The sequence below is a fragment of the Chelonia mydas genome, chromosome 3 (genome assembly GCF_015237465.2).
Source record: "Chelonia mydas isolate rCheMyd1 chromosome 3, rCheMyd1.pri.v2, whole genome shotgun sequence".
In the NCBI taxonomy this organism is placed as follows: Eukaryota; Metazoa; Chordata; order Testudines; family Cheloniidae; genus Chelonia; species Chelonia mydas.
Window position 1 is genome coordinate 192,697,100 of NC_057851.1, and position 23,746 is coordinate 192,720,845.

The window sequence follows — 23,746 nt, forward strand, 5'->3', positions numbered from 1 at the left end:
AGCAAGCAAGTTATCATTCATCCAAGCACTGTTATCCAAGAGGGATGTTCCCCATGTGAAATAAAATAGTTTAAATTTTCCATAGTGCCTTGGACACATCAGACACGTGACAAAATGAGGATGCAGATAGTGCTGAGGCACGGACTGTGAGGGTAAATGCAACAATAATTCATGTGCTTGGCAATAATCCTCACATACAGCCACGGGACTAAATCATGGAGCTCATTTTAGTGTCTTATATTGAGGCAGGCACATTTAGAAATGCAGTGTATGAGAACATCATCATCAATTCTGTGCCTCAAGCTCTTATGGGAGAGGATCAATGAGCCTTAAATTTTGAACTCTTGAAACTGTGACCTTCTAGCCTGAGGGGTGAGTGTTACCAGCAACAGCTATGGGAAACCACTAATTTTCATATAGTGAGTGAAAGTCCAGGTGTTTCAGGATTGTTTACAAGACTTTGATTCTGGCTCTACATTTGCAATGTGTATTAAATCAATGGGAATCTTTCCATTGGGTTTTAATGGACAAACGGGCACTGGATAAGGCCTTCACAAAGACTTTTCACCAGCACAAAAGGCAGTTGGATGTTTAACTCCCATTTTTGCTTTTGAACATCATCTCCTTAGTCTGGAGGGATATGTCGCTATTTCTTCTGATGAGCATGACAAAACTTTGCCACTGATCAACTTCTTCATACTGCTCTAGGGCACAATTTTGTATTGTTTGTTTTAACAGTAGGGTTTCATCAGCAAGAACTGCCTTTGGTTTTGGAGATTCATAGATTTTTAAGTCCAGAAGGGACTATTATGATCATTTAGTCTGACCTCCTGCATTATATAGGCCACAGAAATGCACAACATAATTCCAGCATCACGCCCTTATCTCTCAGGCATCCAGTCTTCATCTAAAGACTTCAAATGATGGAGAATCCACTGTATCCTTTTGTAATTTCCAATGGTTAATTTATCCTCATTTGCACCTTATTACAAATCATATTTGTCTAGCCTCAGCTTCCAGTTATTGGATCTTGTTATGCCTTTAATTTAGCAAAAAGCCCTCTACTATTAGAAAGATTCTCTCTACAAACGTATGTATTGACCAAGATCAAATCACCTCTTTGACCTTCTCTTGGATAAACTAAATAGATTGAGCTTCTTTAGTCTCACCTTGTAAGTCAGGTTTTCCATATCTCCTATTATTCTTGTTGCATAATATGAACCTTATCCAATTTATCAAGAACCTTTTCACACTGTAGACAACAGAACTAGACATGGCTACGGCCTTGCTAAAGTTTATACGGTGACAATAACACGTTTCTGCTTCTACTCAATATTACTCTAGTTTCCCTAGACCAGGGGAAACATTAGATATATATATATATATATATATATATATATAACCGGTAAAAGAATGTGCAGATATGCGTTTGCACCTGGGATCAACTACACAAAACACTTTTTGGGTTTCCATAAATCCATGAATATGACTTTTTACGGCTTTACCAAAGACAAGGGGCTATTTTTTCATATAGAACTGTCAGTGTACAGTTGTATAACACTGGAAATTCAGTTTCTTTTTCTTCCTACTATGCATAATGCCAGGAGAGACAAGGAGGTCACATTCGCTGAAATATTTTTGTGGTAATGAGTCCTGCATCTCTAGAAGACTGGGGCAAAAGTGACCCAGATTAATAGAAGCCCAAATTCACCAGTAGAAATGGGCATACCTTTGAGTCTGGATCTTCACTTTGAATCCATTCTCTCACTAAGAGATGGGAATCTTGAGATCCAGAGGTGTGTGTGGTTTTTTTGTTTGTTTTTTTTTTTCCCCCCCGGGCCTATCTCTAGTTGTAACTCTACAGAAGTCACTCAGTGACTCATCCGATATGAATTACCTGTGTTAGTCTTGGTCCTAGTGGACTCATAGCTACATCTCAAGCGTGAGAGTGATCTCCACTTACATTTCCAAAGGCAAACCAGTATTTGGGGACTGTATGTGGAGATACCGATGCAATTAATTGATTTCTGTGCAGAAATTTTGCTTTGTAGGTACATGCACATACACTTAAGCCAGTGAGAATTTTGCCTGCGCGGGAGTGGGGGCGGACTATGTATTGTAGAATTTGCACCTATGAAATAGTTCTGCTTCTGAGAAGAAGCAACAATATAATAGACTGGATCCAGCTTCTACTGAAGACAATGGAAATTGACATCAGTGGGAACTGGACAGGCCCGTAGCCTTTCAGTTATACTGGAAGGAGAATGATTGATTGAAATACCATTAACGCGTGCCGATAAATGTAGGGGAGAGTCAGTGTTACAGTTTATTACACCCTAATTTAGACAGATAGCAGAAAATATCCCGTGGCTAATTTGCTACCCAGCAGTACCACGGTGTGTGTGCACTCCCAAAATGTGAAGGACACTCTAGCTTTGCCCCTTTACGTATCTTGCATCTCAGCTTGCCCTGTTTGCCAGAAGAAGTTATCACAGACCTCGCTGGGCCTGTGGACTAGCTTCCCGAGAAATTCTTTCCTTAGAAGATAAGGCATTTGGTACCCTGCCAACAGCATATTCATTATAGAAAATAAAGTTAAGCAACAGCACGGTCTGGCTAGATGCCCAAATCACTATGGAGCTGGTGTTATTGACTGTATGTGTCTGAAGTGTTCTCCAACAGCAGAACTCAATCTGCCTTTCACAAATGTTCAGTTCACTTTCATTTGCAGGAAGGTGCAGAAAGCCCAGGAGCTGTCCATGTCTAAATTGTTTGGAGACAGAGATGTGATGTGACTTTAAATTGCAGAGGGAGAGAGGGGAGTGGAAAGGATCTCCTGCAATCTCTCTATTCTTTCTGTAGCAAGGCCAATGTCTGCACTACTGGGGCCATTTTCATGATTTGTGTTGATGTTTACCAATGGCTCTGAGATTTTTGCAATGGGTTGCATTACAGCGAGCCATCATATCCACTGCAGTACAGGAAAGGAAATGCAACTGTAGGCTCCTATTATCTTGCGGCGACTGCCAACCATACTGACACTTGGGAGGCAGTGTGGGCTAGAGGATAGGGCACTGGAGTCAGGAAATAGGGATTTTATTCCCAGCTTTGCCATTGACCTGCTGTATGACCCTGAGCCAAATCCCAATCACTTCATTTCTCTGTGCCTCTGCTTGCCCACCACCACCCTTTGTTTAGATTGTAAGCTGTTTGGGACTGTACCCAGTACAATGGAGCTTGAGTCTTGGTAGAAGCCTCTAGGTGGCATTGTAATGCAAGCAATATTAACAAATCTGCTTTGCCTGTGTATATACTCTAGTTAAATTACCAGAAACACCCCCCAGAACCATCTGATCCCACAAAAAACTAAGAATCATGTCTTCTGTCTGAAACCCTTCTCTTTCTCTCATCCTGTTTGTGTCATCTTAAGTATGACATACAGCTGGCAGAATGGTGGGAGACCGCTGCAATTTTTAAGCCCAATGAGGTGGATTAAGGATGGAGTTTTATCCTGATCTACTTGTGTTACATTTATAGAGTACCATGCATGTGGCTGGCACTATACAATGCAGAAAAGAAGTGGTCCTTGTCCCAAAGAGCTTCAGCATAAATAGACAGTACACCTCATGCATGTATCCTGTTGGCTGATTAAGTGAAAGTCACTCTTAAAACTGCATGGGGGTTCTTGTTGCAAATGTTTTCCTAGGTCACTTCTGCTGGGGGGGGCGGGGGGCGGCGCAGAAAAAAATGTTGAGTGATTGAAGAGAAGCTGGACGCTTAATGCACTAGGACAGGGGAAACTTTTAATCAAAGGCACAACATGGGCAAATGAACCAAGCTCAGTGCCAGAGAAATATAGTGTTGTCACTTCTGACACCAGTGTCCCATCACCCTGTGTAGCCTGGAAACAGAATTCTGGGGTCTTGCTGGTCAGCTTCCCTGTGCCAAGATCAGTGAGTCTGGGTATGCTCTCGGGTAACCTGCTTTATTGGTGCACACACCTCTCCTGGAAGGGAGGCAGTCACAAGGAGCACATGGGCAAGCCCCTCTTTCAGCTGACAAGCCAATGCTAGGTCCTGGGAAGCTATTCTAGTTGGGCCAGCTCTACTTGTCAAACTATGCATAGCAGCACCATCTGGTGACTCCTGATATGAAGGCACAAAAAGGCTCTCTTTTGTATAGTGAAGTCAAACCCGTAGCATCCTGTTAGAGCAATTGGGGATATTGTGGGCTATTAATAAAAACCCATCGAAAAATGTCATTGAGATTATTGCTGAGTTCCAGAATACCTTGGACTCCATATGTTTGCTTAGCCCAGCCAGGTGCTTGGGCATATGTCCATGGGGAAAGGAGGCATCTTCTTGGCTGAAGTATCTTCTGCAGTGTGTGCGTGCGCGCACACACACACATAGAGCAATGAATTCTTTGGCACTGCTCTCAGCCTCAACCTGTCCTTCCACACTCCCAGCACATATGCACCAGCTCCTCTGCCAGGAGACCCCTTAGCTGCAGTTAAAAGGAACCTAACCAGTGTAAGAGCAGAATCAGACCCTGTGGGTATGTCTACACTCAAGTTAGCAGCCCCTAGATTTGTTAACCTAGGGCTTGAGCTTCCATACTCATTTGTAAGTCCAGGTTAAGAATTGTTGAACCCTGGGCCCCTACCTGGGGTCCAGGGTCTACACTGCTTTATGCAGGCCCAAGTCCAACCACCCATATCCCAGATTTGCTAGTGCCCTCCCAAAACGTGAGCACTCTAGCCCTTTGTTTGTGGTGCAGTGAGGGAAAATTTGACTGTCCAGAGGGCAAAGAAAGTTGGCCTGTGAGATTAAGGGATACTTTTAGCAGACTCCCAGAGCACGCATGAGTCCAGGAGGGGTGCATCTATGCTGCAAACCACAAGAGCTTTAACCCTGGCTTCCAGCTTGACTCCGGCTAGGGCCCTCCACCCCGTGGGGTCCTCGGACCCAGGATTCGAGCCCTGGATTAGAGTGATTTGTGTATAGCTGGAAGAGGGGTTAGGATTGCAGTGTAGACATAGACTATATGGTGGTCACATAAATATACAGATGAAGAAACAACTGGAAAATATCAGCTGAAGGCTTAAATGAAGTAGGGTGGGGATATATTCGCACTGGTAGTGGATGCTGTGGCACAAAAACATTGCTTCTTGTGGATAACCAGAACTAGCTAATCAGCTAAAATGCTTCAGATGGCACGCTTCCAAAGCAAAACCTTTGCCAGGCTCTTTATTAACAGATTTCATGCTTTCGTCGGAGGACTGCGAAGCACTTTTCAAATAGAAATTAAAATTCAAAACATCCCCTTGATGTAGCAAGTATTACTAACCCCATTTCTGTAGTCCGTCCTTCCTGTCTCCTGTGCCAACCTGTGTGTGTGTGTGTGTGTAAGAGGATGGGGCAGGAAAACTGCAACTTCACTAGGAGGGGGGTGAAGCACTGGAACAGGTTACCTAGGGAGGTGGTGGAATCTCCATCCTTAGAGGTTTTTAAGGCCTGGCTTGACAAAGCCCTGGCTGGGATGATTTAGTTGGTGTTGGCCCTGCTTTGAGCAGGGGATTGGACTAGATGACCTCCTGAGGTCTCTTCCAACCCTAATATTCTATGATTCTATTCTATGTCGGCACTTTTCACATATTCTGTCACATCAGCTATGTCACACTAGTGCAAATCTGCACAAATCTATTGTGGGTTCAGTGTAATGTTAGATGAAATTCATTTTATTCCATTTCTTGTTTTCAGAATGGTATCTGCCATCTGTTAATGGGTCTGAGTTAAAAGTTCACTCAGTGCACTGCTTTGTGATCCCTGCTTTCACGTCACTAGAGACCAGCTGGTTTTGTTCTTTTCATTCTTTTAGTTGCAAACTAAATGAGAGTATATCAAACTGCTGACAAATGTAATGTTTGTTATCGAAGCCCTGGTGCGCTTTGCCGAAACACTCCCTACAGCGCAGCTTATGCAAACGCTGACTGCTGTTGGGAGCGCTTACCACCAGGGGTAGTTCTGATTTGGAATCCTGGAGGAATTTTACCCCCACAGTATACGGGCAGGAATTTTTCTCTAGAGCTCAGTTTTCACCAGATAACTGAGAAGTGAACATCTATTACCATGGTTAGATGGATGACCTTGTGATTAAGCACAGGATAGGAGGTAGGAGATCTCCGTTGAATTCCTGGCTTCCACAGTCTCCCCGTCTCACTGTGGACCTGTCACTTAATTTCTCTGTACTTCTGGTCCTGCCCTGTGAAGTGGGGATGTTAATGCTGGTTTCCCCCATCCCTTTGTCTGTCTTGATTCAGTTTCTCAGAGCAGGAACTGTTTCTTACTAAATGTTTGTACAGTGCTTATCACCTACAGGGCCCTGATTTTTATTGAGGCCTTTACGTGCTACAGTAATGAATAATAATAGTTGGTTTCCTCTGTGTGCTTAAAGGATGTGGGCATTTGTGGATCAAGGTCACCCCTTCTTTCTTTACATTTATTTGTTAAAAATTGTGTTCACAATTTTTATTATTTTTAACTGGGGAAAAACTCATGCATCCTTCCTGTGACTGGTTCTGCTCAGGGTGGCACCTAGAACTGGGGTACCACTGAGCCCTCTGACCCACCAGCCTGGGCTCCCTCTCACACTGTTGCTGTGACAAGTTGCAAAGCCCTCCAAGCTTGCACTTCCACCAGCATTCACACAGGTAGGGACACACCCAGCTGCAGTCACATGCAGGCTCTCTAACCACCAGCCCCCAGCCTAGGACCCCAGAGCAGTACCGTCCTGCCCTGGTCAAATCTGGCCAGTATATGGGTTTAACACCCAGTCTGCCTCTCCCTCAATATGAAGAGGACCATGCACACTTGTGGTAACCAAGCTGAGACTTTCCCCAGACACCTTGTCAAACACACACTGGTTTGGATTAAAACATAAAATAAGTTTATTAACTACAAAAGGATAGATTTGAACGGATTATAAGTGATCAAAGCAGACCACCTAGTAAATAAACTCAGTTTGCAGTTTTGTTTAACATAGTTCTCACCCTGAGTGATAAACAGGCTGGCAGATTCTTAAGGCACAAGCTACCTTGGCTTTGCACTTGGGTTTCCCAGGTTTACATACACAGGCTAGAAATCCCTTTAGCATGGGACCATCACTTACCCCCCCGTTCAGTCTTTATTCCTCAGGTGTTTCCAGGTGTGTTGTTGCAGAGAGAGTGAGGTCCCATCTTGATGTCATTTCCCCCCCATTTTATATCTTCTTCCCACTTGCTGGAAAGCTCTTTTTTGCTCTGACCTGGGTCAAACAGTTCCCATTGTGTAGTGCTATCTCGGAGAGTGTTCTATTGTATACAGTTCCTGGGGTAATCCTTGTGCTTGTGTGCATTTCCTCAATAAGCCATGAACATTGTTTGTTTGGCCTTTTTGCTGTTGTACCTGAAAGACTGCTTGTGGGTGTGTGGGTATTTTCAACCTCACTTCATGTTTCAGTAACACATACATAGCCAAACTCCATAACTTCACATACGGTGACAGCACACACAATCCAACAAGATATTAATCTCTAGTAGATTAAGACTTTTAAAATGATACCTCTTTGTACAAAACATATCCTAATGACGTGACAGTGGTGAATACTGGGGTGCCAGGGTGTCACACTTCCCTCCCTCTCAGATGTGGGAGCGGTCTTGGAGATGGGGGCTAGGGAAAGGAACGGGCAATCTTGGGCTGCTTGGGATTGGGAGCATGTATGCTGTTAGCAAGGCTCTTCTTTTGGCTGGTTTCAATCCCATGTCATTTATAAGGCCCTCATCACCACAGGATAGGAGCACTTCGGAATTATTAAGGTAAAGAAGTGAGGCACAGAGGCTAATGACTTGTTCAGGGCCACACAGAAAGTCATTGGCAGAGCTGGGAATTGAATCCATGTCTTCTGAATTCTTTGGGGAAAAAAGATGGCCTTCTGACTAATGTATGTGAAGTGACCAAGCTCCATATTAGCACCAGGCGGGCATGTTGTTACGGTGGCATCCATGAGCCAATAAACACATGCTTCTATTTATTGATGCCAAGCAGAGCTAATTAATACATCTGTAACTGATGGAAACCTAGCTGTCGTGCCCTTCATTTCATTTTTTTCCTTAACTGGAAAGACACAAGGATAACAACAAAACATGAATATTAATCTTCTAGTTTCCTTCCCCCTCCTACACTTTCGATTATTGTTCTGCTATGGTTGCCTAATTAACAGCTTGTGGTTATGCATAACAAAATAACAAGGCTCTGCTGCTAATTATGGCTGTTGCATTTGCAAGATGAAATAAGAATTTCAGCTGCCCCCCCAAAAGGCCAAAGGTTCAAACAAAGCCAGAAGTATCACATGCTTTGTCTTGTGGGGTATTGTGAGAATGGAACTTTACACTAGAGGATTGAAATTTGTCAACAATCTTGAAAAGAAATTGCAAAGATTTTTTTTTTTCTTGGTGTTTGCGGTGGGTATTTTCAAGTTTTAATAGAATTCACCCTTCGTATTTTAGATACTGTTTAAATAGAACAGCAGCTGTGGATGGCTAACCTGTGTTATTGCTCAATGCCATGTTTTAAACTAAAAAGAAAAGGAGTACTTGTGGCACCTTAGAGACTAACCAGTTTATTTGAGCATGAGCTTTCGTGAGCTACAGCTCACTTCATCGGATGCATAGCATATCGTGGAAACTGCAGAAGACATTATATACACACAGAGACCATGAAACAAAACTTCCTCCCACCTCACTCCCCCGCTGGCAACAGCTTATCTAAAGTGATCCTCAAGTAGAGCCATTTCCAGCACAAATCCAGGTTTTCTCACCCTTTCCCCCCCCCCCACACACACACATACAAATTCACTCTCCTGCTGGCAACAGCCCATCCCCCTTTGAAACCCCTCTTTATAATGCGCATGATAATCAAGGTGGGTCACCTCCAGCACTAATCCAGGTTTTCTCACCCCCCCCCACACCCCCCCCCCCTTTTTTTTCCAAAAACCACACACACAAACTCATTCTCCTGCTGGCAACAGCTCATCTTACAATGTGCACAGCAATAATCCAAGTTTAACCAGAACGTCTTGGGGGGGGGGGTTTGCAGGAAAAAAAACAAGGGGAGACAGGCTACCTTGCATAATGACTTAGCCACTCCCAGTCTCTATTCAAGCCCAAATTAATAGTATCCAATTTGCAAATGAATTCCAATTCAGCAGTTTCTCGCTGGAGTCTGGATTTGAAGTTTTTTTGCTTTAAGATAGCGACCCTCATGTCTGTGATTGCGTGACCAGAGAGATTGAAGTGTTCTCCGACTGGTTTGTGAATGTTATAATTCTTGACATCTGATTTGTGTCCATTTATTCTTTTACGTAGAGACTGTCCAGTTTGACCAATGTACATGGCAGAGGGGCATTGCTGGCACATGATGGCATATATCACATTGGTGGATGTGCAGGTGAACGAGCCTCTGATAGTGTGGCTGATGTTGTTAGCCCCTGTGATGGTGTCCCCTGAATAGATATGTGGGCACAGTTGGCAACGGGCTTTGTTGCAAGGATAGGTTCCTGGGCTAGTGGTTCTGTTGTGTGGTATGTGGTTGTTGGTGAGTATTCGCTTCAGGTTGGGGGGCTGTCTGTAGGCAAGGACTGGCCTTTCTCCCAAGATTTGTGAGAGTGTTGGGTCATCCTTCAGGATAGGTTGTAGATCCTTAATAATGCGTTGGAGGGGTTTTAGTTGGGGGCTGAAGGTGACGGCTAGTGGCGTTCTGTTATTTTCTTTGTTAGGCCTGTCCTGTAGTAGGTGACTTCTGGGAACTCTTCTGGCTCTATCAATCTGTTTCTTCACTTCCGCAGGTGGGTATTGTAGTTGTAAGAATGCTTGATAGAGATCTTGTAGGTGTTTGTCTCTGTCTGAGGGGTTGGAGCAAATGCAGTTGTATCGCAGAGCTTGGCTGTAGACGATGGATCGTGTGGTGTGGTCAGGGTGAAAGCTGGAGGCATGTAGGTAGGAATAGCGGTCAGTAGGTTTCCGGTATAGGGTGGTGTTGATGTGACCATCGTTTATTAGCACTGTAGTGTCCAGGAAGTGGATCTCTTGTGTGGACTGGACCAGGCTGAGGTTGATGGTGGGATGGAAATTGTTGAAATCATGGTGGAATTCCTCAAGGGCTTCTTAAAGTAGGGGCGTTAGGGGACGAGAGCTGAGGAAGCGTTGTTCTAAATCAGCCATAAAAATGTTGGCATACTGTGGGGCCATGCGGGTACCCATAGCAGTGCCGCTGATCTGAAGGTATACATTGTCCCCAAATGTAAAATAGTTATGGGTAAGGACAAAGTCACAAAGTTCAGCCACCAGGTTAGCCGTGACATTATCGGGGATAGTGTTCTTGATGGCTTGTAGTCCATCTTTGTGTGGAATGTTGGTGTAGAGGGCTTCTACATCCATAGTGGCCAGGATGGTGTTATCAGGAAGATCACCAATGGATTGTAGTTTCCTCAGGAAGTCAGTGGTGTCTCGAAGGTAGCTGGGAGTGCTGGTAGCGTAGGGCCTGAGGAGTGAGTCTACATAGCCGGACAATCCTGCTGTCAGGGTGCCAATGCCTGAGACGATGGGGCGCCCAGGATTTCCAGGTTTATGGATCTTGGGTAGTAGACAGAATATCCCAGGTCGGGGTTCCAGGGGTGTGTCTGTGCGGATTTGATCTTGTGCTTTTTCAGGAAGTTTCTTGAGCAAATGCTGTAGATGCTTTTGGTAACTCTCAGTGGGATCATAGGGTAATGGCTTGTAGAAAGTGGTGTTGGAGAGCTGCCGAGCAGCCTCTTGTTCATATTCCGACCTATTCATGATGACAACAGCACCTCCTTTGTCAGCCTTTTTGATTATGATGTCAGAGTTGTTTCTGAGGCTGTGGATGGCATTGTGTTCTGCACGGCTGAGGTTATGGGGCAAGTGATGCTGCTTTTCCACAATTTCAGCCCGTGCACGTCGGCGGAAGCACTCTATGTAGAAGTCCAGTCTGCTGTTTCGACCTTCAGGAGGAGTCCACCTAGAATCCTTCTTTTTGTAATGTTGGTAGGCAGGCCTCTGTGGATCATTATGTTGTTCAGAGGTATTTTGGAAATATTCCTTGAGTCGGAGACGTCGAAAATAGGATTCTAGGTCACCACAGAACTGTATCATGTTTGAGGGGGTGGAGGGGCAGAAGGAGAGACCCCGAGATAGGACAGCAGCTTCTGCTGGGCTGAGAGTATAGTTGGATAGATTAACAATATTGCTGGGTGGGTTGAGGGAACCATTGCTGTGGCCCCTTGTAGCCTGTAGTAGTTTAGAAAGTTTAGTGTCCTTTTTCTTTTGTAGAGAAGTAAAGTGTGCGTTGTAAATGGCTTGTCTAGTTTTAGTAAAATCCAGCCACGAGGAAGTTTGTGTGGAAGGTTGTTTTTTTATGAGAGTATCCATTTTTGAGAGCTCATTCTTAATCTTCCCCTGTTTGCTGTAGAGGATGTTGATCAGGTGATTCCGCAGTTTCTTTGAGAGCGTGTGGCACAAGCTGTCAGCATAGTCTGTGTGGTATGTAGGTCACATCAACACCACCCTATACCGGAAACCTACTGACCGCTATTCCTACCTACATGCCTCCAGCTTTCACCCTGACCACACCACACGATCCATCGTCTACAGCCAAGCTCTGCGATACAACCGCATTTGCTCCAACCCCTCACTCAGAGACAAACACCTACAAGATCTCTATCAAGCATTCTTACAACTACAATACCCACCTGCGGAAGTGAAGAAACAGATTGATAGAGCCAGAAGAGTTCCCAGAAGTCACCTACTACAGGACAGGCCTAACAAAGAAAATAACAGAACGCCACTAGCCGTCACCTTCAGCCCCCAACTAAAACCCCTCCAACGCATTATTAAGGATCTACAACCTATCCTGAAGGATGACCCAACACTCTCACAAATCTTGGGAGAAAGGCCAGTCCTTGCCTACAGACAGCCCCCCAACCTGAAGCGAATACTCACCAACAACCACATACCACACAACAGAACCACTAGCCCAGGAACCTATCCTTGCAACAAAGCCCGTTGCCAACTGTGCCCACATATCTATTCAGGGGACACCATCACAGGGGCTAACAACATCAGCCACACTATCAGAGGCTCGTTCACCTGCACATCCACCAATGTGATATATGCCATCATGTGCCAGCAATGCCCCTCTGCCATGTACATTGGTCAAACTGGACAGTCTCTACGTAAAAGAATAAATGGACACAAATCAGATGTCAAGAATTATAACATTCACAAACCAGTCGGAGAACACTTCAATCTCTCTGGTCACGCAATCACAGACATGAGGGTCGCTATCTTAAAGCAAAAAAACTTCAAATCCAGACTCCAGCGAGAAACTGCTGAATTGGAATTCATTTGCAAATTGGATACTATTAATTTGGGCTTGAATAGAGACTGGGAGTGGCTAAGTCATTATGCAAGGTAGCCTGTCTCCCCTTGTTTTTTTTCCTGCAACCCCCCCCCCAAGACGTTCTGGTTAAACTTGGATTATTGCTGTGCACATTGTAAGATGAGCTGTTGCCAGCAGGAGAATGAGTTTGTGTGTGTGGTTTTTGGAAAAAAAAGGGGGGGGGGTGTGTGGGGGGGGGTGAGAAAACCTGGATTAGTGCTGGAGGTGACCCACCTTGATTATCATGTGCATTATAAAGAGGGGTTTCAAAGGGGGATGGGCTGTTGCCAGCAGGAGAGTGAATTTGTATGTGTGTGTGTGGGGGGGGGAAAGGGTGAGAGAACCTGGATTTGTGCTGGAAATGGCTCTACTTGAGGATCACTTTAGATAAGCTGTTGCCAGCGGGGGAGTGAGGTGGGAGGAAGTTTTGTTTCATGGTCTCTGTGTGTATATAATGTCTTCTGCAGTTTCCACGATATGCTATGCATCCGATGAAGTGAGCTGTAGCTCACGAAAGCTCATGCTCAAATAAACTGGTTAGTCTCTAAGGTGCCACAAGTACTCCTTTTCTTTTTACGAATACAGACTAACACGGCTGTTACTCTGAAACATGTTTTAAACTGGAGGACTAAGGACCTGATCCAGCACAATGGGACTAACTTCAAGCATGCAAAGTCAATGAATTAATTAGCTGCTTACCGTTAGGCCTGTGCTAATGTACTTTGTTGATTTGAGGTCCCATAAGCACAATTTTAAAAAGATCCAGATACAATATTTTTGTAGCATTCATGGGAAGGCCATGTGGGAAAGAGCTTGACCCTGCACTTTTTTGATGTTCGTGGCAGAGCCAAAATGCGCACACAAACGTGCAGCTGTATTTGCCTGCCTGGCTGCATGTGTGACTGGGGGTCAAGGGAATGCACCCAGGAAGAGCCATTTAAAGCATGCCCTGGTCAAGTGCAACAATTGCCTGCTCTGAGCATGCAGCTGTGTTAATGCACTTGCCGTGTACGCACGCATCAGACAGGAGGTCGTGAGTCTCCACTTCATGCCCTGACTGCATAAGCTAATGCAGAGCAGGGCTGTAACTTTTGCTTAATGTCGGTTTTTCTTTTGCTTGCCGTGAGCATTTAATGACTTATAAAAGCATTCTCTGAGACATCTGAGAAACGTACTAAATAAGTACATTTGGTCAAAGTGTCCCAATTTTTTTCCAAAAACTTATTTTTGTTTTTTTTCTGAAAAACAAACCAAAATAGGATTTCTCCTTGTTTTTTAAAAAAGTGGGGAAACAAAACAAAACAAAAGGTTGGAAATGTTGGGGGGGAAAAAAATTTAAGCCAGATCTAACACTAATGCTTTGCACCTCCGTAGTACTTTCAGCCAAGGTTTTTAAAGCTTTTTAACATGAGCTTCCCAATTCACCCACATCAGTGTTTGATGTTCTCCTTATTTGATAGATGGGGGAGGGGAAAGGAGGAACAGGTAATTTTGTTCAAAGTTGCACAGAAAGACTGTGACACAGCTGGAAATTGAACCAGATCTCCGGATTCTCAGTCTAGTCCTCAAGCCTGTACATGATACTCCCACTATTCTTCCCAGCTGTGGATTAAGAGTTTGTTTTAAAAACAACTCAAGAGATTAACAGTACCTTTAATCATTTTAATTGATAAATAAATGATGGGTTTCACTGTTTCACAGGGGACATCATACCAATAGCCTGTACTGGAGTAACATGACAATTCCATGTAAACACTATACGTGATTTTGGCAGAAGAATGGCACTCATACTTGATATTGCTAAATGTTTCTGGAAGCTTTCAGATCTTATGATAATGCTGTAGTGGAGCTGACAGCTATAACCAGATAATTATTACCTTCTGATGGCACAATATTTACTACTTACTGGGTTAGTAATTATGCTGCAGTTTCTGTGTTTTGCAATCTGTGACATGTATAAACATAAGTAGAGCTGGGCAAAAATTTTAATCCAAAACTTTTTTCACTGAAAAATGCAGATTTGGATCAACCGAAACATTTTGCAAATTCATGTTGAACTTGCTAAATTAGTTTCAATCATAACCTCCCACTGCCAGAAAAATATATTATGAAAACAATTGAAACATTTCATTTCATTGTTTTCAAAATGAAATATTTTGATATTTTTTGATTCAGAACAACTTTTCTTTTTTGAATTCTAATTCAATTTTATTTAAAGAAAATGTTAAGAATCAAACAAAATGAAACACTTCATTTTGGGTCACCAGAAATGTTTTGTTTGGCCAAAAATGAATTTTCTATGTACTTTTGTGGTTATTGGAAGAAAATAAATTGTCATTCTGAATTATCCTGAAACAATTTTTCCCCCACTAGGATCATCCAGCAAACCAAAAAATCAGTTATTTTCACAGCCAGCTCTAAACCCAGGTTCTGTATTTTCTATACCATTGATTCCTTCCAGGATTCACTGAAATGCTGAATCGATCTTATTTAGCCGAGTAGTGTTGCCTGAGAAACATGATTAGTTGAGGATGGTAGTGTCCTTCACAATGGAAAGTTTCATGATGCTAGTTTCAGCTGGTGAATTTTCACTGCAATGCTAGAAGTATTCGCTGGCAAAAATAAGAGAATGACATGGTAGAGCAACATGTGTTAGAACTGCTCATGGTACAGTTTGAATGACCATCAGTAACAGTGCTTAGAAGGGTCTTAGCTTTGTGGTTCTGTCTCCCATACCATTTGCAAGATAATCTTCATAGCATAAGAGCAAGGGCATTACCATCACTCTCCCTGCTTGAGCAGAAGGCATTTAAAGCCTTCTAGTTTAAATATGAATAATGATCACAGTTATAAACTGATCATCCAGTACAATTCCATAGCTCAGAAGTCTATGTCTACCTTCATAACAACAGATTATATTGTCACAAATACCAAGAAAGATAGTCCACCTGACATACCAGCTCCAGCAAAATGTCTCATCCCAGCATGCCCTAGCCATCCCCCACTCATCCTCCACTAACCCTTCCTCCTTGCCAAGCCAGGGAAAGGTTAACAAAACAACATGCAGTATGGTGGGTGCTCTAACGGTCACCAGATTGAGGCTGTGGTGGGCCAAGCAGGGAAGCGAATTCCAAAGCTAATTTTCAAGTCCATCTTTTTCTGTAAGCAGGGACATCTGATCCAGTGATTTTCCATGTTTACTCATTACAGGGTTGGGAGGTGACTTGCAGTTGGTTGAAGTTTGTATGTTATAAGATTACTGCATGAGAACATGGTCATTTGTGGCTCCTGAGGTATATTTAGTAATTTAGGGTTGTTTCCTACAAGCAGTTATGGCTTGGAGTTCTGTGTGGTGGTATCATTAGGGTTGTAATTTTGTCAGGGTAAATCCTTATTTAGTTATGATAAACTATCAACAATTATCTCAGTAAAGTGGAGAGATAACAGGATCAAATCCACCCTCTGAAAGCCATTCCCAGCGCCCCTCTACTTCATCAGAGATTCAGGCTTATGTGGGAAGGCAGAATTTAGCTTGGGTTTCGGTAACTGAACTACCAACAGAGAGAATAACTTGTTCAAATGAATGATAGCGGACTACTCCCAACACCCATAAGACTGGATGGCTGACAAATATTTACCTGAACAGCCTTTCCTAGGTAAGAACCTGGTCTTGTGGTGTTTATCTCAGGTAAACTGGAGAATCAACTCTATATATGGTCTTCTCATGGAATTCAGTTGGAATTATTCCTATTTAGAGCTGACTGATGTTTCTCAAATTTGTACAACTTATTTCACTGACATTTTGAATTTGAAAAAAATCATAGGACACAAACACAGGTGGTCAAAAAAGGGGAGAAATGAAAGAGACAGATGTTCGTTTCAATGAAAAGTTAAGTAAAAATATTCCAGAAAAAACGTAATAGGGAATATATTGGATGCCACTTTAGAGTACCTATACTAATATCCTACAATGGGAAAATAGGGCCACAGGGGACCAGACATATACACACACGCACAAATATTCCTCGTGTGTGTGTGTGTGTAATCCAACATTTCCCAACCCTTGAAAGGTTTGATTCAAGTAACAAGGCAATGTTTGTGGAGGCCAAGTGTGTCTTTGTTTGATATGAAGCATTTTGCGCTGTTTCTTCTTGAATAGAGCTGGCTGACATTTTTTGAAAGGAAAAAGTCATTAAAATATGGCCCCTTTTTGAAAATGGGAGTTTTTACCAATATTTTTTTCAAAATGATTTTTGTATAAAACCGGTTGTTTTTGTTTTTTCATTTTCCTCTCTTCCCCATTTCCCCATCCCCCTTCAGTGGTAAGTTGGAAGAAGGGGGAGGGGACCCAAGCCCCTTACATTTTCAAAACAAAACCTTTTTGATAATTTTGAATAACTGAAAAGCTACTTGCAGAAAAAATATATATATTTTTTTCAATTTTGCTCACGCTCTTTACGCTGTTTCGTTGGCCAGCTGTGTGCAACCCTTTCCAGAACTCTGGTTGGGCAATCCCAATAATTCCAATCATGCATAAAGAGCACTTAACCACCTTCATCTGTCATTGAGAACTCCCATGGAAAATCAAGGTTGTCTGAAGTGCCGGAGTCTTTGGTTGTGGTAGTCAGGAAATATAAAGTGTAGAAGACCTGGGATTAAGTCCTTTTCTTTTCTTTCAAACTATATTATGTCGTCATTCAGAGTCATGACAGATGCCAAACTCTTATTTGAATTACTGAGATGTCAGTAGCTCACTTACCACATGCTTACCAATGGGGTGCAGGGAACACAAATATGTACATTTCTTTTGATGTGAACAGCATTTCCAGACTCTTATTTCAATGACCGATTGAGTCATTTGTGCAATGAACTCTGGCACTGGTATTAATACCACCACATCTGTTTTCTATATGCTTGTTGGCTTTCACTGGCACCAGCATTGATGACGGTATCAAAATGTCTTGGTGCATTAGCGAGCATTTTACCACAACTGACTCTTGCTTGTGACCTCCCTCCCTCCATGCCTTTTCCGAATGACTCGGCTATGTTGAGAGAGTATTTCCAGGTTTCACTTTTTGAAAAGCTTTGTGTACTTGGGCAGCTGGGTGGGAAGGGGGAGACTGGGGGCAAAGGACATTCAAAGTATATTCACCCATCACTAGATTGCAAAACAGGTTTGTAAATCACCGTCATTTAAAATAAACTCCTGAAAAATCCAAACTGAAGATCACTCCATCTGCAGTAGAGAGCTATCCATCCTGCAGCAAAATATCAACATGATTCATCTTTTCTCTTCCAGTGGGCTTTGATTGGATCCATAAGCATATATATAACTTTAAGCAGAGAGTAGCTGCCGTGACTTCAATGGGTCTACTCGTGCGTTTCAACTTATGTGCATGCTTGCTGAATTGAGGCCTCTAGAACTCTTCCTTTTTAACATTTTGCACCTTCAGAAGCAAATAGATTTTTTTGGGTTAGGGGAATCTTGTTTGTAAGGGCCTTAGAGCAAGGTGCTAATATTTTCTTTGTTGGTAAAGCCCCATGCACACCTACAATGCTGTATAGGTTGGAAGCTGTTTGGGGTAGGGGCCATCTGTGTTCTCTGTCTATACCGCACCTAGCACAATGGGGCCTGGTCAATGACGGGCTCCTAGGTGCTACTGTAATACAAATAATAGTGATAGATAAATAATTATTTTGAGTTTACCATCTCAGGAAACCATTTCCAAAGATGGGAAGAAAAGACCTCAATGGTCCTCTTGTGAGTACTGATTTTTTGTAACCACTGGACCAAAGGACCTATTTCATTAGGAGGGTGGTGAAGCACTGGAACGGGTTACCTAGGGAGGTGGTGGAATCTCCATCCTTAGAGGTTTTTAAGGCCTGGCTTGACAAAGCCCTGGCTGGGATGATTTAGTTGGGGTTGGCCCTGCTTTGAGCAGGGGGTTGGACTAGGTGACCTCCTGAGGTCTCTTCCAACCCTGATATTCTATGATGCTGACTCCTGCACTGACTGGGCCCTCCCACGGCTAGAGAGGAACCAAGCCTCAACACTGGGCTCTCATGCAGAGGGTTGCCTACAGTGCCTTTACCCGGAGTCTACAGTAAGAGCACTCACATGCTCTTAGATGGACTAGAAGATGACCATGGTACAATGATTTTTACATAAAGCAAAAAGGTCAAGGGATCCAGACAATCGTCCTCTCCGTTTTCTACACAAGTGGGGTGGCTGGTGTGACTCTGGATGAGAGAGAAGGGTGGTACAATTTCAGTCATACTCTTGCCCCCAGCTGCCTGACAGCTGGGGGAACATCAGGGCTCAGAGAGGTAACTCTAGACTGGTTTGGGTAAGTTTGATTGAGTTTATCTTTCTCCGCAGCAAAGTGCTCTGACAACAGGAACAAAATCCTAGTTTAACAACACTGTTGCTCTACATAAGCAAGATGAAACCACATGTTCTATGTAATTTTGTGTTGTCTGTAGTGTACGCTCGTTTACTTTGTAAATGAACACCACATTTTTATAATTCTTTTCGATATTACCGTATTTAAAGGTGTATATGCGGTCAAAATGTCCCTCCGATACAGTGTCCTGAAAATCTCTGCGTAATCTGGATGGGCCTGTCAGACTTCATTAGCTGCAAAAGCAGGAGAGCATTTGAAACACAGACCCTGGCACACTGTAAAAACCAAGGTCTTGTTCAAAGTCAAGCTGTGAAAACTGTACGTTACAGCATCAGACTGCAACGTATGGTAAGTGCTGAGGAGAGACCGTAGCAAAGTGTCTGAGACAAGACAGCCAGGCAGGCCACACCGCAAGATAGGATCTGTAGGAATTCTGTGATGGATCCAAGGCAAGGAATGCTGTGGGCACTTAGCGAATAAGAATTAATGGCACTAATTGCACTGGGGTTTGAACTATCAGACAGAGAAAGGTGATATGGGAAATACAGACAGTCAAAATGAGCCCAAGGAGATCCCCACTAATGTAATAACAGGAGTAAATTGTATTAGCTGATCGGTATGTTTAAAAATGAGAACCACAGCCAATTATTTTTTTTAAATATTAAACTGGCTTGTGTCAGAATAGAGGACTGGGATAGCCCAAGGTGTAGGCAATGGAAAAATGATGGCTTTCGCCTCTTGCTCAGTGTTTTAAGTGCAGTCCAGGTTGGTAGTAACTGCCAGGGGAAAACTCCGACTCAAAATCCATAAGAGCCCCCACCTTGTCTTCCTTCAGGTCATTCTTCAGAACTCTCCTTTGCTGTAAGACTCACAACCAATGGCAATCTGAGAAAGGCTAGGGCATGGCCAGTTGTGATCGCCACCCCTGATTGGCTAAGGCCAGGTCTACATTACAGACCAATATCGCTATAACTCCAATGCTCAGGGGTGTGAAAAATCCACACCCCTTCCAAGCAACATAGTTATACTGACCTAACCACCCACTTAGACAGCACTGTGTTGATGGGAGAGTTTCTCCCCTCAACATAGCTACCGCCTTTGAGGGAGGTGGATTAACTACGCCGACAGGAGAAGCTCTCCTGTATGTTTGAACTGTACCTAGCGCAAGCGGCACGATCTGGTTTGGCCTTTAGGTGCTATCATAATACAAATGTTGGCTAATGAAACAATAGCAGCAGCTAAAATATGTTGCATTCTGATAAGTGTTCAGTGGCCCAGGTGAAATGATCTGATGATCTTCATTCTGAATAGGCTAGGATTTGCATCACAAAACTGCTCCGCCACCGATTTACCTATATGACCTTGGGGAAGTCACTTAGTCTCTCTGTGTTTCAGGTTCCCATCTGTACAATGCGGATAATAGGATTGCCCTGCCTCACAGGCAGATTCTGAGAGTAAATGCTTTGCAGATTGCTGTAGGATCAGAGGGCCTCACAATGCGGCCATGCAAGTACCTGACATAAAGACAGAGCACACACCACAGTTGAAATCCTTATTATCCATCTCAATTAAAGGGCTGAATAGCAGGCTGAATTTCTTTCTCATTTTTAAAGGTGATCTCTCCAGATCAGGGTTGAGATATTTTATTCATCTTATGTGTATCTTGTAGGCCCCACCCCAAAGAGCTTATCTTTTTTGTTATCGATGTGTACAGTGCCTATACACGGTGGGGCTTTGATCCATGACTGGGTCCCCTACGTGCTATTTCAGTTCTACTACTAATAATTATGTTAGCAGATCAGCTAGGAGAAGCTGCTGTTGCTAATATAGCATCACTTTTGCAGATAAAAAGATTCTTGTGGCTTTTAATTTGACACTGTTCGTGAGCAAATATAGAATTTTTAAAAAATGTTCCTAATATGTACGCTGCTAATTTAATAGGATGCACTTCTATTGTGCCTATTAACAAAGGATCTCTTAGCACTTCACAAACCCCAATCAAGCCTTACAGCGCCCCCTTGGAGAAGCGAAGTATTTGTTCTCCCCATTTTTTTTTTTTGTAGATGGGTGTTATAAAAAAGTGCTTATGCTATTTTATATGAATGTTTAATAAGTTTGTTCTTATAACTTAGCATAAGTTACTAACTTAGCATAAGTAATTAAAGTAGTTGAAGCCTTAGGCCGAGGTCAAGCTGACCTGAGAGGAATGCTGAAGAAGCAGCTTCAAAACCAGTTGAGACTGCCCGTTATCACTGAAAATAAGAAAGAATGCAAGGAGTAGGACTGACTGTCTCCAGGAGCAAATCCAGCACCCGGCAACGGACTGTCCACTCAGCAACAGAACTGTCCAATGGGAAAAAGCAGAGACCCCTACTCAAATTAGGGGATTGGACTTTGGACATGGGCGAGGGCGGTGTTACCAACTGTCGAGGATATAATTGCTTGCAATTTCTGAGGGGCGGGGTTCCTCTCCAGAGGCACCCAGCTCGAACTGTATTTCTGTACACCAATAAAAGATGCCCGTGTAGATTGGACTCTGAATCCAGAATTCTGTGGGATCCTAGAGTCGAATCAAGCGCCTAGAGGGGTGAAAGAAAGGGCTAATTGTTTTTTTCCCCTAACAGTTTGGCGACCGCGGCAGGACTCTAGGCGACCACCGTCGGGGCCTCTTGCCTCCAAACGTCCACTTGGCGCCAACGGGTGAATTCACCTGGGATCTTTGGCAGCAGGAGGCACCGAAGGGTGAGTCTTAAATTCCCACATTCTAAATTCCGAATTCTGGTTTCTGGTTACAGTGCACTTGGGAAGGGTGCATGGGCTGGTCAGCATAAAGCGCAGCCCAAAAAAAAAAAAATAGAATGGGTAATTCTTCGGTCGTGGAAAAGGGGACACCCTTGTCCGAAGTGCTGGAAAATTGGAGAAGGATTGATGGTACCAAGGGGCTAGGGAAAAAGAAGCTGGTACAGCTGTGTCAGGAGGACTGGTCGCTTCTAACCAACGGCAGTAATCCTGCAGAGCAATGGCCAGGCGTAGGGACTTAATTTTTGTAAATCAAAACCTTTTTATGCCAACAATTGAAAGATAGGTTTCCTAAACAGATGAATTATTGGTATGTATGGAACAACTGGGCTTATGTGCGTGTGAAAGGACGTCCTCTTTCCTCCTCCTTTTCTTATTCATCTCAGGGGTCTCCAGCCCCTCTCTGTGCTATGCCTGCTTCTGCCCCTCCTCCGGCTTACCCTTGGCTTTCTGACTTATGCCCGTCGCCTCCTTGCTTGCCAATTGGCCATGCGGTCTGTCCAGGTGACAAGCCTCGTGGGGGAGGATTCGGGTAGCCCTTGTAAGTAAAAATATTTTAAAAAAGAGACCAAAAGGGCTGGGGGGCTAGTTAAGAAGCCTGCCCTCCTTGTTAAATTGGTAGTGGAACAAAGCTGGTGCTCATAAAAGAAACAGTTCTGAAGAAAAAACCAGGATCGGGCCCAAGTGGGCAGGCAACAAATAAAAAAATTAAAGAACAGGTTGAAAACTTAAAAGGCATAATAAAAAGTAAATACAAAAATAAAAAACGTAAATCCCAAAATAATGCTTAAAATGGTAAAATCTAAGTTAATTAGGTGTCGTTTTAAAAAACAAGCAAGTAATTTAAAAATAACTCTGTAGTTGCTTTAAAAAAAAAAAAAATTAAGCAATCCAATTCTACTTTATAAAATACTAAAAAAAAATAAATCTTGGTTTCTTTGCAGCCATTTTAAGAAAAATGGGCCCTTTTCCAAAGGAATGCAATTATACAGTGCTACTTAATTAATATCTTACTAGGCTCCAAAGGGCGACAATAGTGGTGTCTTCCTTTTCAGGTCGCTGTGTGTTTAACAGCAGGAGTTAAAAGTAAAAGGCAATCAAAAGTCTGGTAAAGTTTATTGTGCCCTTTTTAAAGTAAAAATCTTTAAGCTGTAAATCCAAAAGCAAGCCAAAAAGCATTTGTTTCAATGTAAATTACCTAACTAATAAGGTAAAAGCCACTGAAACTTGGGCTGCCTATAAAACAAATACCAAAAAATATGTGTAATTCCTCTGTTTTGCCTGCAATTAACAAGGGTGGGTGTGTGTGTGTATATGTGTGTGTGTGTATATATATATATAAAATAAAATATTTTAAGCAATGACTGACTGCCCAGAAGGGGTAAATCTGTGTGTTGTTTTTTTTTTTTTTGGTCTTTCAAAAAATCAGGAAAAACTAATGCCAGCTAAAAAGCAATTCAACATATCATGAATTTACTGGCACAATAGGAATTTATGTTCTGTGTTCTATGTTCTGTCTTGTGTTTGTCTTGTGGCCAAAATTGCTGTGTTTAATTTTTCATAGAACAGTTTAGTTTAAAACTAAATAGAAGGGTTAAATCAAAAAGCAAATACTTGTTTTATTCAACTTAAAATACAAAATGTTTAAATAATATAAAAAAGTAATATGCTAAAGTTTAATACATTTACTTAAATAAAAAAAATTTTATTGGCCAAATCTTTTAATTAAAAAAAAAATGTTGTTAAAACTTGCACACCAACAGTCTTTGGAAGCAAGGACATGAAAGGTTAACCTACTCCCCATATTATACATGCGATCCTTCTGGCTACCTCAAATTTCTAGCCAGAGGGCTAGGGGAAAAAAAAAAGCTATTAAACACCAGAGGTTGTACCAAGTGGACTCTTCAAAAGTGGGTATTCTTGTCCTGGCTTGTTGCTCCAAAGCTCCGTAATAAAGTCATTTTCCTAGAAGGGTGTATGTGGCATACATTAAACAATAAAACTAAAGTGCTGTGTAATGGGCAATATATATATGTGTTCATTTTTAAA

The 23,746-nt window shown here is 42.7% G+C and overlaps 1 long non-coding RNA gene across 3 annotated transcripts in view; it reads left to right on the forward strand.

Moving 5' to 3' along the window:
• Positions 1–23,746, forward strand: part of LOC119565872 — a 52,766-nt gene that overhangs the window by 24,284 nt on the left and 4,736 nt on the right. For 2 of the 3 annotated variants that reach the window (XR_006289959.1, XR_005224957.1), the window contains exon 3: positions 21,523–21,640. The exons of the other annotated variant lie outside the window; for it this stretch is intronic. This is a non-coding gene — a long non-coding RNA (uncharacterized LOC119565872). The remainder of the gene's footprint in view (positions 1–21,522; positions 21,641–23,746) is intronic. 3 annotated transcript variants of the gene reach the window in all.